The sequence below is a fragment of the Myiozetetes cayanensis genome, unplaced genomic scaffold (genome assembly GCF_022539395.1).
Source record: "Myiozetetes cayanensis isolate MyiCay16 unplaced genomic scaffold, myiCay2020 scf1, whole genome shotgun sequence".
Classification (NCBI taxonomy): Eukaryota; Metazoa; Chordata; class Aves; order Passeriformes; family Tyrannidae; genus Myiozetetes; species Myiozetetes cayanensis.
Genome location: NW_026086604.1, coordinates 132,506,140 through 132,518,635, shown reverse-complemented (window position 1 = coordinate 132,518,635; position 12,496 = coordinate 132,506,140). Strand labels below are relative to the sequence as shown.

At 37.9% G+C, this 12,496-nt stretch overlaps 1 protein-coding gene across 16 annotated transcripts in view; it reads left to right on the top strand.

Annotated features, from left to right (window-relative positions):
- Window positions 1–12,496, top strand: part of NEBL (nebulette) — a 245,879-nt gene that overhangs the window by 115,243 nt on the left and 118,140 nt on the right. The gene's annotated exons all lie outside the window — the stretch shown is intronic.

Below are 12,496 nucleotides of genomic sequence, written 5' to 3'. Positions count from 1 at the left end.
CTGGAACAGGCTCCCCTGGGAAGTGGTCACAGCACCAAGCCTGACAGAATTCAAGAAGCATTTTGATTATACTCTCAAGCACATGGTGTGACACTTGGGAATGGTCCTGTGCAGGCCTAAGGGTTGGACTCGATGATCCTTATGGGTCCCTTCCAACTCAGCATGTTTAGTGATTTTGTGAAAATAACTGAACTCATGCTTAAGAAATGAATCTGTGGAAATGTAATATTTTAGATAGAACTTGTGCTAAAAATCGAAACCTTTGAGAATGCATTTGAAACCTCAGTGTATATTCTACTTAAAAAAAAAAATCTTTACTGATCATTATCAGAGCATTATGCAAAGTTAGAAAAAGACAGTGTTAAATTAATCCCTACGTATATGAATTCTTTACCTACACTTTCAATAAAAAGTCTGAAGTTATTTAATGTCATGGTGCTTTGTCACTTCTTCCTGCTGTGATCCCTGCGTAGAACAATAGTCACCAAACATTCAGCTTTCTAATATTTTCTTTCATTTACTGTTTATTTACTGTATGGTATGATATTCCACACACTATAAAATGTTGTAAAAAGAACCTGTAACTTCTTCATGGAGTTTTTCTAAAGCTTCTTTTTCATTTTAATGGTTTTCATTTACATTGTTGTCAGAGTTGCCTAAGAAATGGGGAGGTATTGGAATCCCTTTTATGCAGACCTTATTTAAATGAACTAAAGCACAGAGATTAAAGTATTTATGTTAATGCAGTAAGTAGCACCTGGAGTAAACCATTATCTTCTGTGTCAGCCTTCCATTAGAGGTAGAGGGAGGCAGAACCTTTGCTAGGGAATTTTACAGCTGTTTTTTGAGAAGCTGGAAAAGATTGCTGAGAATCCAGAACAATGTGTTCATGATTCATCAGGGTGGCACTGATTTCCTTGTCTGTCGCGATAACTTTTTTCAGATTATTTTTCTTGGTCTCTCTTTCTAAATCCTTGTGGTACACATGACAATAGCCCCCAACGTGTGGGAAGAAACATTATTTTTAGACCGTGAAATACCAAGTTGAAGGATACCATTTGGAATGTTATATAGTCATTACAATCATTATGTGTGAATCTGTCAGTACAGGTGGAATCAAATAATTTAGGTAACTTTATGGTAAAAGTTCTGCCAAGCACGTGGATGTTCAGTTTGCATCAATGTATAACTCTGTTGTATCAGGCCATATTCTATGGGGATGGTAAAACAGATGTCCCTAACAAGGTGACAATCTTCACCTGCTGAAGGTCAACTACCTGGTCCAGAGTGGGAGAAAGAGTGACATTGTTATGAAGCTGCTTCTTCTGTAAGATGGGTGGAAAGGTGCATAACTCCGTACTAGAAAGAACAAAAGCGTTTTGTCATTAAGGAGCTGGGAAACAATTCCCTGCCTGAGAGAGGCAACTGCATTTGGAAAAACTGTTAGCATTAAAAATAAAGATTTATAATGGCTATTATATCCCATACTGCCCAGAATAACATGAGATGTGTAAATTCAGATAGGCCTTTGGGGTAAATCCATTGAAACACTAACCCCAAATGTATACTGAAGTCCAGGTGAGCTCCTAATGTGAGAGGGAAACACCACATTAGCAAATTGTATAAAATAGAAGTGCTTGCCTGTTAGACACAAGTCTATTTGGACTTGAATGGCAAGTGACCTTGGGACAATTTCTGTGGGGGGAATGCTCCCTTTTAGCAGTCCCACTGTGAGGATGGTAAGTGACCTCAAAGAAGCCTCTCAAATGTGAAGCTGAGACTGTCCTCAGGGATGTAGGGGGAAATATTTTAGGTAAAGTGTATCTCTGGTAGTCAAAGCAAGTCGATGTGATGCCTATATAGCTGCTTCTTAAATGATCTTATTCTGTCTGACTTTATTCTGTAGGCTTGCTTTGAAAAATCTCTTTCGTTTAGTTTTTTTTAACATGTAAAATATGATATATATACTGTGGTTGATTATATTTTTTTTAGGATTTCTGAAGTCTTTTATAAGTTTACGGAAAAAATTGCTGTAAATATGGCCTATTTTTCTGTATCACTGTTTTCATCTGAAATTGGATGGTTACAAAAGTTATGTAGCCTCAAAGTTTCAAAAAATTTTCAGTGAAGTTCCACTGGGAGTAATATAGTCTTTCTGATTCTAATTTAAATAAATAAATTTGACAGGATGACTGTAACCTTGCTCACTGTATTGACAAAATAAAATGAGTTGTGTGGTGGAAATAAAGCAAGCCATCCAGAAAAATCCCCAAAGGCATGGATTTACTGCATGTGTAAGTGGGTCAACTCATGCATGAGAAATGAATGCTAAATGTAAATCGGTTGCAAAACTGTAGACTTTAAGTAGAATTGAATCAAGTGATAACCTGAGTAGTTTGAAAGGGATGTCATATCATGCTTTTCTTTAGAAAACAGTAACAAAGCTGAGAATTACAGAGAAATAACTAAACCATTTATTTGTGTTAATTAGAACAGTGTCATTGAATTCCAGAATCAAGGCATTGTATACATTGATGTCACTGGCACTGGTAAATTTTAAGTTGAACCTGTATTTAATTAAACCCGTATTTGGGTTGATGAATTGCCTTACATGAGACACACTTCAATTCAATAAAGACTGCTGTATTTCTTAATGAGCAAGATGTTCAATCCAATCTAGAGAAATATTTCTTGGGTTTTGCCTGGTTAAAATAATAATAAAATAGAATTATCTAGTTAGGAGATACAAAAGAAAAAGATGGAAATTTCTATCTCCCTGGTTTCATTTTCTATTTGTGGTAGCAACATTCATATTTCAAGGCAAGGCTTATATCAAAGGCATCAGTAATTCAAAAAACTGCTAAATAATCTTCAAATATGTAACATAACATTTAATGGACTTCATTTTTAATCCATGATAATTGCCATCTTATCAACAGATGCATTTGTTACAGACACAAACTGACATATAGGTTTACTTCTTTACTTATTTACAACTCTGAACATCCTAATTGGAGGCTAAACCAGCTATGTAAATGTGAGGAATAAATTGACAGTTATGTTATTTTCACATTTTGCTACGGTATCAACTGTATTGCACTTGGCTGTTTGTGCTGCAGTTTATGGAGTGAAAAATTCCAAGCTGTAATGAAGACAACTATGAAAAGTGTTTTGTGGCAACTGTTGTAAAAACCTGTCTACTGTCTGACTAAAAAACTCGAGTCTCTCTTTAATCACTCGTGATGTAATCTACTTGGAAGGTTTCTGATATTTAAATATATGCCTTTTTAAAATTTTTTTTCCTATTGTGGTACTAAGTGACTAAATTATGACAAAACCCCAACAACTTATTTTTCCTGTGTCACTTGCATATTTTAGCCATTTTAAAATCACTAATTATTTTTAATGAGTGCATATTTTTGAAGTCATTATTTTTTACTTATAGAAAAAAGACAATGAAAATAAAACCTCTTCATAGCAGCTCAACTTGGGAGCTAATTAAAATGAAGATTTTTGAATGGGAAAAAATTAATTAGCCAAAAAGTTGAGAACTAGGAGTTAGCACCTCCAGATATCTTTGAATAGTTAAATGATTGCAAAGAAAATGTAATTTCTAATTTCCTTGGTTTACTATACTTTCCATTACCTGCCTGTCATTTTACCTTTTAGTTCTGTCTTACCTGTTTTTGGGCTGTGCATCAGTTGCTAGGGCAGCATCTTAAGCATTAAATCTCCTGCTGAACAATAAGATGCTCTGCTTCTTCTGCTAATATCATCTTTAATCTTGATCCCTGGAGATTTGAATGTCTCACCCCTATGATGCTCACAGGCTTCATTGACCTTGACAACAGGGGTATTTTGTCCTCTGTGGCACTTATTTTTTTTTGCATGTTAACACATATGTCTGTGATTTCCTTAGGCTGTCAGTAGATACATCAGTTGTGACAAAGCCAGCACTGTAGTAAGTGTAATGAATGACTAAAATTTTTAACCATCCTAAGACAAGAAGGAAAGTAGGAAAAGTTTATATGTGCCATTTCTGCTTGTGTCTACAAACATCTGAGAGGATAAGTGTTTATTCCTCCAAAAAGCAGATTAGAATGACATTAATATTGCTTGCTAACCCTTTCTACTCTTGGTATTATATAATGACTTAGCTACAGAAGTATTTGTGTACTTTTTGTGAAAGGTTCTTTCTCTGGCTCTTTCTCTGGTTCACACCAACATAGTCTTACTGTTAGCAACCATAATATTTTAATTGATAATTGAAGGGTGGTGGTTTTTTCCTTTTTTTTTCTTTTTCAAGATCTGCCTTGAATTTCTTTCTTTCCTGTCCTTTCTCAATTCGTAATTAGTGACCCTGTTCAGTCCCTCAGAAGGACAGTATATAAAGAGGCAGATACTGAATATTTCACTAAACAAGCTACAGGCAGCAAATATAAGGAGTTTGAATGTCAGTCTCCACTGGACTTTGAGAAAGTCTAGTCTAAAGAAAATATCATTTGAGAACTGGGTTTTTTGAACTTCAAGACTGGCTGTTTTCAGCCTTTCTGAGCTTCAGTCTTGCTGTGCCCCTGCTTTATATCTTCTTCCTCCTTTTTTCACTGCAGAACGATGGTGTGAAGTGAACTCATACCCAGTTTGGCCCATCTAGCCCTTTTCTTACCTTGGGAGGAGAAATATACTCCAAACGGTGTGACATATGTTGTCAGGGTTAAATGATTTTTGTAGGGTTTGGCAGTAACAGGATAGCTGTTCCCAGTTTCCAGAACAGTGAGTAGGTAAGTAGCTGAGGAGGATAGTGTGGCTGCTGTGGGTTTTGGCACTGCCGAGCTGGTTTTTGAGGGAAAAGGAGAGGATTTTCTTAGGAGGAAACTGTGGCAAGACCCAGATTCGTCATTGGAGCAAGGTCTGGGTATCTTCAGGCTGTGCCTCAGTGTGCCAATACTGAGCAGAGATCCTGCTCCCTCCTCTTATCATTTAGTGGGACAAAGGCACTTGGTCACCTTTTATCTTGAATGAGATTGGTTACCATTTTGTTGCAGAGCTGGAGCCACTCAGTAGTGCTGTTCCCTCAGGCACCACTGATGGAAAATAAAGGATTCAGAGGATCTGGAAAGGTGCCTCAATCTCATCTCTCATGTTTTCTTGCCTGCTTGGCAGGGAGACCTGCTCTGGTGTGGGCTGGGCTGCCCTTGGCTGCAGTGTTGTGAGCACAAGGGGAAGAGCCAAAGGTTTTATTTGCCTCTGCCAGCAAGCTGTAGACCTGACCTGGGCAAGGGAGGCAGGCATGGAATGAGGTCACTTGTTTGGCATGGCCTTTTGTTTAGCATTCCTCTCTGTACATTGTGTGCTTCTGGCTCAGATAATAGCTGGCTTGCTTTCTTGAATTGAGTCAGGTTCCTTTTCAACAGAAATCGACTGGATGAAAGGCTCAAAAAAGCTTGGTGATGATAGAAAATTAAGCAGAATTATCAATGAAGGTGATGGCAAAAAGTTATGGAAAGCTCTGACAATATTGAGGGATTGGAGATTAAATGATCAGCCTATATTGAAAATTTATATAAAATATACTGAGAAGACACAAATGAGGATTGAGCTGTCAGTGGGGAAAAAAAGATAAAGCAGAATAAGCCTATAAAGTCACAGGTAGCATACAGCTGCAGAAGTGAATGTGATTATGTACAGTTTCTTATAAGACAAGAATTAGGAGCAGGAAATGTAGCTGTCAGGCATCATACTTAAAAGAAAAACAAATATGTGGCATACAACAAAAATGTGAAACTCATTAATGTAGGAGCCAGGGAAGTCTAGAAGTATAAAACACATTAAAAGAAAGACAAGACAAGCTTGTGAAAGTTAAATTTGTCAGGAAGTATTAAATGTTGTTACCTAAATCCAATGACAGAATTGGGAAGGCTCTGGGATGGTTACAGCAGGAAAGAGAAAGGATCTTAGCAAGGGGAAGACTATGCTTCACAGGTGCCTTGCCTTGCCATGCATTACTGAGCAGTGGCAAACCATCAGTGAGACTAGTGAGTCCATCAGTGAGCTTAGAACCTTGTGCTATTTCTAGTCACAGCTGTGTCTCAGCCCTACCAAGCAGTGACCATCCCATTGCATCCTTGGTTTTACATAGCTGGCTTGAGTGTACAGAGTCAGAGTTAAAAAGGATTATCAATTATATCCCTGACTCTTGACCCCTCTGATATCAACAGGCTTCGTTCATGACACCTGGTTGTCTTCCCAGCCTTTCTGTTCCAAACCACAAAGCCTGTCTAAGTCTTGAATGGCAGATTTTTGAAGAGGTGGCCGTGGTGCAAAGGTAACTGAGGTATCACAGATATTCTTTACGTACATGCAAATGTTCTTGCTTGGCCATGGCAATTGACAGCCAGGGTATTAGTCAAAAGTAAGATGGCTTTGATCCCACTAGCATTTTACTGGTTTTCAAGTGAATCTCCTTATCATCTGACCACACCTTCCTTGGCATTGCAGGACTCTCTTGGAGCATACAAAGGAGATCCATTACAGATGAAACTAAAGCAAATTACGCACTCCAACCACCAAAATGTATCCAGTTCATTGGACCAGAGTAGAGCTAGACCATATCTACTCTCTCTGCTGTAAAATATGGAATTTATGTTCTCAGAACTGTTTCATTCTAGAGAACTGCTCCTGTTATGCTGCAGTACTTCCTAATGGAAACATTGCTTAGGTTATCAGGCTTAGGAATGAGTGATCACTTTGAAGCTGTGTTTCTGTGAGACCTGAGAGTGATACTAACTGCAACTCCAGGCTTTAAAATGTAGAAAAGGGAACGCTGGAAATAGTGGGTGCTGAAAATCAGATTGTTGCATGACCTCTGTATGCCCTGTCAAGGGGTCACTGAGACTTGTCTAGTGTGTGCACTAAACTTGTAATTTATGTTTGTGGAGGATGTCAGGAGGAAGATTCATGTCTGGATGTGCAGGTGCTCCATTAGGACTTAGAAAGACATGGATTGATTAGGTGGTTATTGCCATCTGCAAAATTAGCCTGGTCAGAGCCCCCTGACAGGGAAGCTTGGTGCCTAACCAGTGAGCCAGGCTGCAAGTGATAGAGCCTCAAAATGTTAACAGTAGATAACTAAGATATCTGTGAGAGCTATCGCATCTGATACAGTGGCTCTGAACTTTTAGGGATGACATATTGCATCTGTCAGATGGCAGACTTGAATTTTGCCATGATTTTTTTGGTGTCTGGATCAGCAAAACATAGGCACACAGTCCTGTGTGTGTGAGATACAGAAGGGAAGGCAGGTAGCCAGAAATTTAGCTGTGCTGGTTGTTGTTCTTTAGGAACAGCATATAAATATATGCCATATGTATAAATGAGACTTGGGAATTGAGTATACCCCACAGGTATAAATGAGACTTAGGAGTTATCTGGAAGGTTTGTGTCTGTAGGAAGATATTCCTATGGCTCAGAACAGCATGAGGAACATGGGCAATCCAAGGAAATCTGCTCCATGTGAGCAATTTGTTTATATTTTGCAACATGACCTTTTCTGACACGAACTCCAAATAAAATGAGAGGGTTGAGAACTGAGGCACAGAGTCCTTCTCTGTTAAACTAATAAAGCTGGCTGTTAAAATGTATCCCGTGGATCTGGCATTCATTCATGTGCGTATTCTACTCTGTGTTTGGTTTCTGTTCTCAGATGTATACTGTGCAGACAGGACCATTGCTCAGTACCGCTTCTTCCTGGTTTTCAAGGGCTGGCTGGACAGAAGAAAAAGCATTTAGGAAGTGTCTCCTGTTGAATGACCCACTCTAGTTATGAACTGTTAGGGCCACTAAGTCAGGTCCTCAACTGTCATCAGTATTTGCTCACAAAAATCTTGTCATGCACGTTTCGAGCCTGATCTTGAAAGCCTTGAGATTTTTGACCCTAAGTGTCTATCCAAGTGGAAGTTCCCTGAGGTATTTCTTGATTGTCAGACAATTTCTCTTAGACATGATTGAATGCATGGATCAACCATCACTGGTTTGTACTAAGACAGGGCAATACAGCTCATTATACCTGGATTTGGGAGTTCTGCTCTTTATTCCTGACCTTGCTGATAGCATTCTTTGTTGCCTGTGGCAAGCTACTTCACTTCTCTTTCCTCTTCCACAAAGTGGGGATAATGCTGCTGAGGGCCTTTGGAAAACTCTTTAAAGATATAATGAAAATGGTAGAACAGCTGAATATTGTTCCTGCTGGTGTTGCTATCTGTGTGTGTAAATTTTGTAAGTGGTAACTTGGGAACATTGGAAAGAGTAAAAGAGGGAGTGTCTCGAGTCATCAGTTTTAGTCTTCTCTTTTGTGGACAAGTATATCATACAAAACTCTCAAAAACTCTGTCAAACTCCATATTAATATAATCATAGCTTTAACTTGTTCTTTTTGAAGACAGTTTTGTAACTTCACTGTCTGCAGATTAAAAGCCTCATCCAATTTGTACGAAAAATTCTTTATGGCAGGGCTATGTCTATTTGTGTGTGAGGATTGTGGGTTTGTTTGCATGGCACTTCTGCCTCTGTTACAAGTTTAGAGAAAGGTATCATTATCAGACTTTTGTTATATGATGCTGAAAAAGTAAGCAGCTTTTACGTGCCTGTGCAAAAGTCTCACTATTCCACAAAGTTCTGCCTTTGCGTGTTCTGATAGGACCTCACTTTTTTTTCTAATACAGAGAATGACAGTGTTTTTCATGCTATTGTGAGATTTTAAAAATACCTTTTTTAATTGATTTCAAGGTTATATTTACTTTTCTTTAGGGCTGTTTGTTGGTCTGCAGCCACTCCGTGATTGATTTGGATGTGCAAGTACATCTTTTTCCAACTATCAAACCTATAACTTGCAGCAGAAATTCAAGTAATTGTATTTCCTTTCTTGATGGGAGTATGTGAAACAGTATAAAATTTAAAAGATCTTGTTAAAAGTCTTATTATCATTGATAAGTGTACTAATGACCATTAACTATACACATGGACGTAGATCTTGGGTTTGATCTGTTGCAGTAAGAGCTTCCAGGAAACTTTTTACTTTGAAAGATACTGAAATTTCACAAATGCTTTTGCTGCAGCATAGAGCCTTTCAAAGTTTGTAGGCTCTCAGGCACATGGTGTGATTCTTGGGGTGTCCTGCACAGGCCCAGGAGTTGGACTTGATGATCTTGATGAGTCCCTTCCAACTCTAAAAGTTATTCGTGACAGAAACAAGGACAACCGTTTTTCTGTGCTCAGAGTGCATGGCAGTCTGTTGTGTAGGGCACTTGTTGCAGATGTAGGTTGCTATTTACCTGTGCTGCCTGTGTATCTCTGCCATTGGAGAAGTCTCACTTTGCAGATCAATTTTTCATAAAATAGTTGGAGAAGGTAGGAAAGAGGAGAGAGGAAAGAGAGAGAAATCAGAATAGTCAATTCAGAGTTTCATAGAGCCAAAGGAGAATTCAGATCTGAGTCCCTGTTTGAAAAATTTGAACATGAGTCTTGTACCTTGTGTTTGTGACATTAAATTAATTTTATACAGAATTCTATGGAAATGGCATGAAACTTTTCAATTTTAGAGGACAGTAATGTGCTGATCACCTTCAATCCTACTGGATACACAGCTAAATTGATGTGGATTAATAAAGAGAATGAATAGGCGGCAGACACTTGGGTTTGAAATATCAACTGTAACTTTACAGTTATATGTTGCACATGAGAACCAAAGAGGCTCCTGGTTTAATGCGTGAGGGAACATAGCTCAAGATCTCCTCATGTATCTTGTCTTGTGCATCTTTTACTGCTAAGATCCAGTATTTGGCTGTTCTACAGACGAGGGTCTTTCCTGTCCTTCCCTTTATCTGTTGCCAACTCCAAGAAAACTGAAGCTGAGCTTCTCTGTGTGTCGTTCTGCTGATGCCCAGCATAAGAAAAGAAATCCAGATAATCACAACTTGTTTGCCCTCACAGCAAAGTTCCTTTTTGTCCTCTCAACTCTATCCAAACCACTAATGGGTTGTGATTTCTTCTCTGGAGGCAAGTTGTGTAACTTCCAGGTGAGATCTGAGTTAGTCATCTTTGGCCAGTTTTGCCAGTGAGGTGTTCTGATGTGCTTCTTACTGTCCTGCCTTCCTTTTCTCACCTGGGACAGTCTTCAGCCATCTCAGTGCTTGGTGGCATTCTCCTGAGACTCTCCGGTAACATCTCATGGGGTGGAATGTGTTTCTCAGGATGATATTCATTTCACCTTAGCTTGTTATATTGATTGCAAAAATGCCAGAAAATGTAGAGGCACAAGTGCATTCTCATATTAGTTTACTGAAACATAGATTTGAATACTTGTTCTGAAGACTTTTAGTTATCACAGTAAAGAAGGCCAAACCCTTTGGAAGATCTATGTGGCCTGCTCCAAATGTCTTGCCAATGTATTGTTACATCAAGGGAAACCCCTTAGCTTGTGTGCAGACCTGAAAGTTGGGATGTCCTGCTGCTCTTTTTGGTTTCATTTTGTCACAGATGCTTTACTGCTACACTGGATCCGCATTGTTCCCTCTTCTGTGTTCATTTTACAAACCATTTTTTAGGACCATGTTAGAATTTTGCTTCAGCAAACCAGTAATAGTTTAAGCCTGGGTGCATGTGCTTAGTGCTTTAGGTATGACCTAGAACAATTTTCCTAGAAAACTATAGAATATTAATAATGGTTTTAGGTTTTTTCCAGCAGTTTTTCTGCACTGATACATAAGGACTGTTGCATTTATGTGATATTAAAACAGTATCGAACCTGATGATAGAAAGCATGGCTCATTTTATTCAAATGCAGTCATGCAACCCTCACTTGTCTACAAGCAGACATATTTTTAATTGCTAGGCAGAGTTTATTTATGTTAGAGTCATTACTCCAAATGACCTTGGGAATTTGCAGTCCTTTACAGCTAATAGCTTTCTGAATGCAAACAGTGAAGCCTGAACTCTGTAGGTGAATAAAGTAATGCTTTGCTGTGTTTTAAGATGCTTTTTGTCTGGTTTGATAACGGCACTGTAGTAAAAGCTATTTAATCTTTCTTATCAACAGTTGACCTTGATGTCCCTGTAGACACTCAGCATTTTTTTTTTGGTTCTAATTTGTGTAGTGTGCTCCCTTCTTAAGTTAGTTGCTTGTTTAAAAAAATTGTTCCCTTTCACCTTTCCTTTAATGATAGTTATTTTAAAAGAAGTCTGCTACTCCAAAGATAGCAGTAATCAATCTTTTTGCCTTATTTCCTTTTCCTTTCCCTTTCTTTTTACATATTTCCTTGATTAAATTTGAAATAATGGTCTATAAAGACTCCTTAGTCTTTTAAACTGAATTTCTTTTTGGTATCCTGAAAGTCTTGGTCTCATACAGAGTTTTGCCAACATCTCTGCTTTGTCTGTGCTTTCCTACACAGATGCTTTCCACACTTCCCACTCGTACATCTGTAGCTTTGGCAGGTTGACTAGAAGTACTCTTAAGTCAGCACGAAGGAAATCAAAGCATTTTAAATACTTTTTTTTTTCTTCCCCCCTTTCCTGTACTTCCCGGCTCAGTCTTAATTCAGTATATTTTACTGGAATTCTATTATGGAAATAATGATAATAGTGATGATGAGAATTCCCTACTCCACTTCTTTGTGAAGAGAATATGCTTGACAGAGTATTAAAAAGTAGCCCTTTATGAAAATAAATTAACTATATTGATAAAAGGGCTAGTAGTCAATATGGTGAAAAGCTCTGCTGTCTTGCTGTCTTGAAAAAGCAATTTTAAACCCCTAAATCATAATTTTATTCTAGCAATGCTCTTTTGTTCTGAAATCTATAAGCAGTTCTTATGTATATGAAGAGCACAAGAGCATGGATGGATTTCACTTTGCAGAACTTAGAGGAGGTTTCTGCATGTAAACTTTGAAAATGTGCTTTAAGAATAGAAATGTTGATAGTGCAAGATCTCTCTGAGTAGTGAAAAAAAACCTGTGATAGGTTTTTGAAAAGCAAGTTGTTGTTTTTGTCTATTATAGGCACATCAACGTTTGCACACGGAAATGACCATTATTTAAGTCATTGGACTGGATGTGTGCAAGGTTGTGCAGAAAGGGTGCATGAACAGAGTATAATTCATCAGTATTCTACAGCAACTGTCTGCCAGCTTCCTTCTGGCACTTCTACTCTGTTTCCTTCTAAAAGGAAGCGAGATCATTCAAAGTAGGCTTGTCCCTGATGAAAGAGGTGTAAAATATCTTACATTTTTCAAAAGTGTTATTGTTCAAGGCCTTGCTAGAATATGTTTTTGCTTCTAAATTTTTTATGGCCAATACTAAGAAAATAATTTAATATTGGAATTTGAATACTAAGAAATAGACTTAAAAATTAAATAAATGTTCATTAAGAAACTTTTTGGATAATTGAAAACTATATAACTGTTTGAATGCAGATTTTAGTTGCCAACTTTAATCTCTCTGAG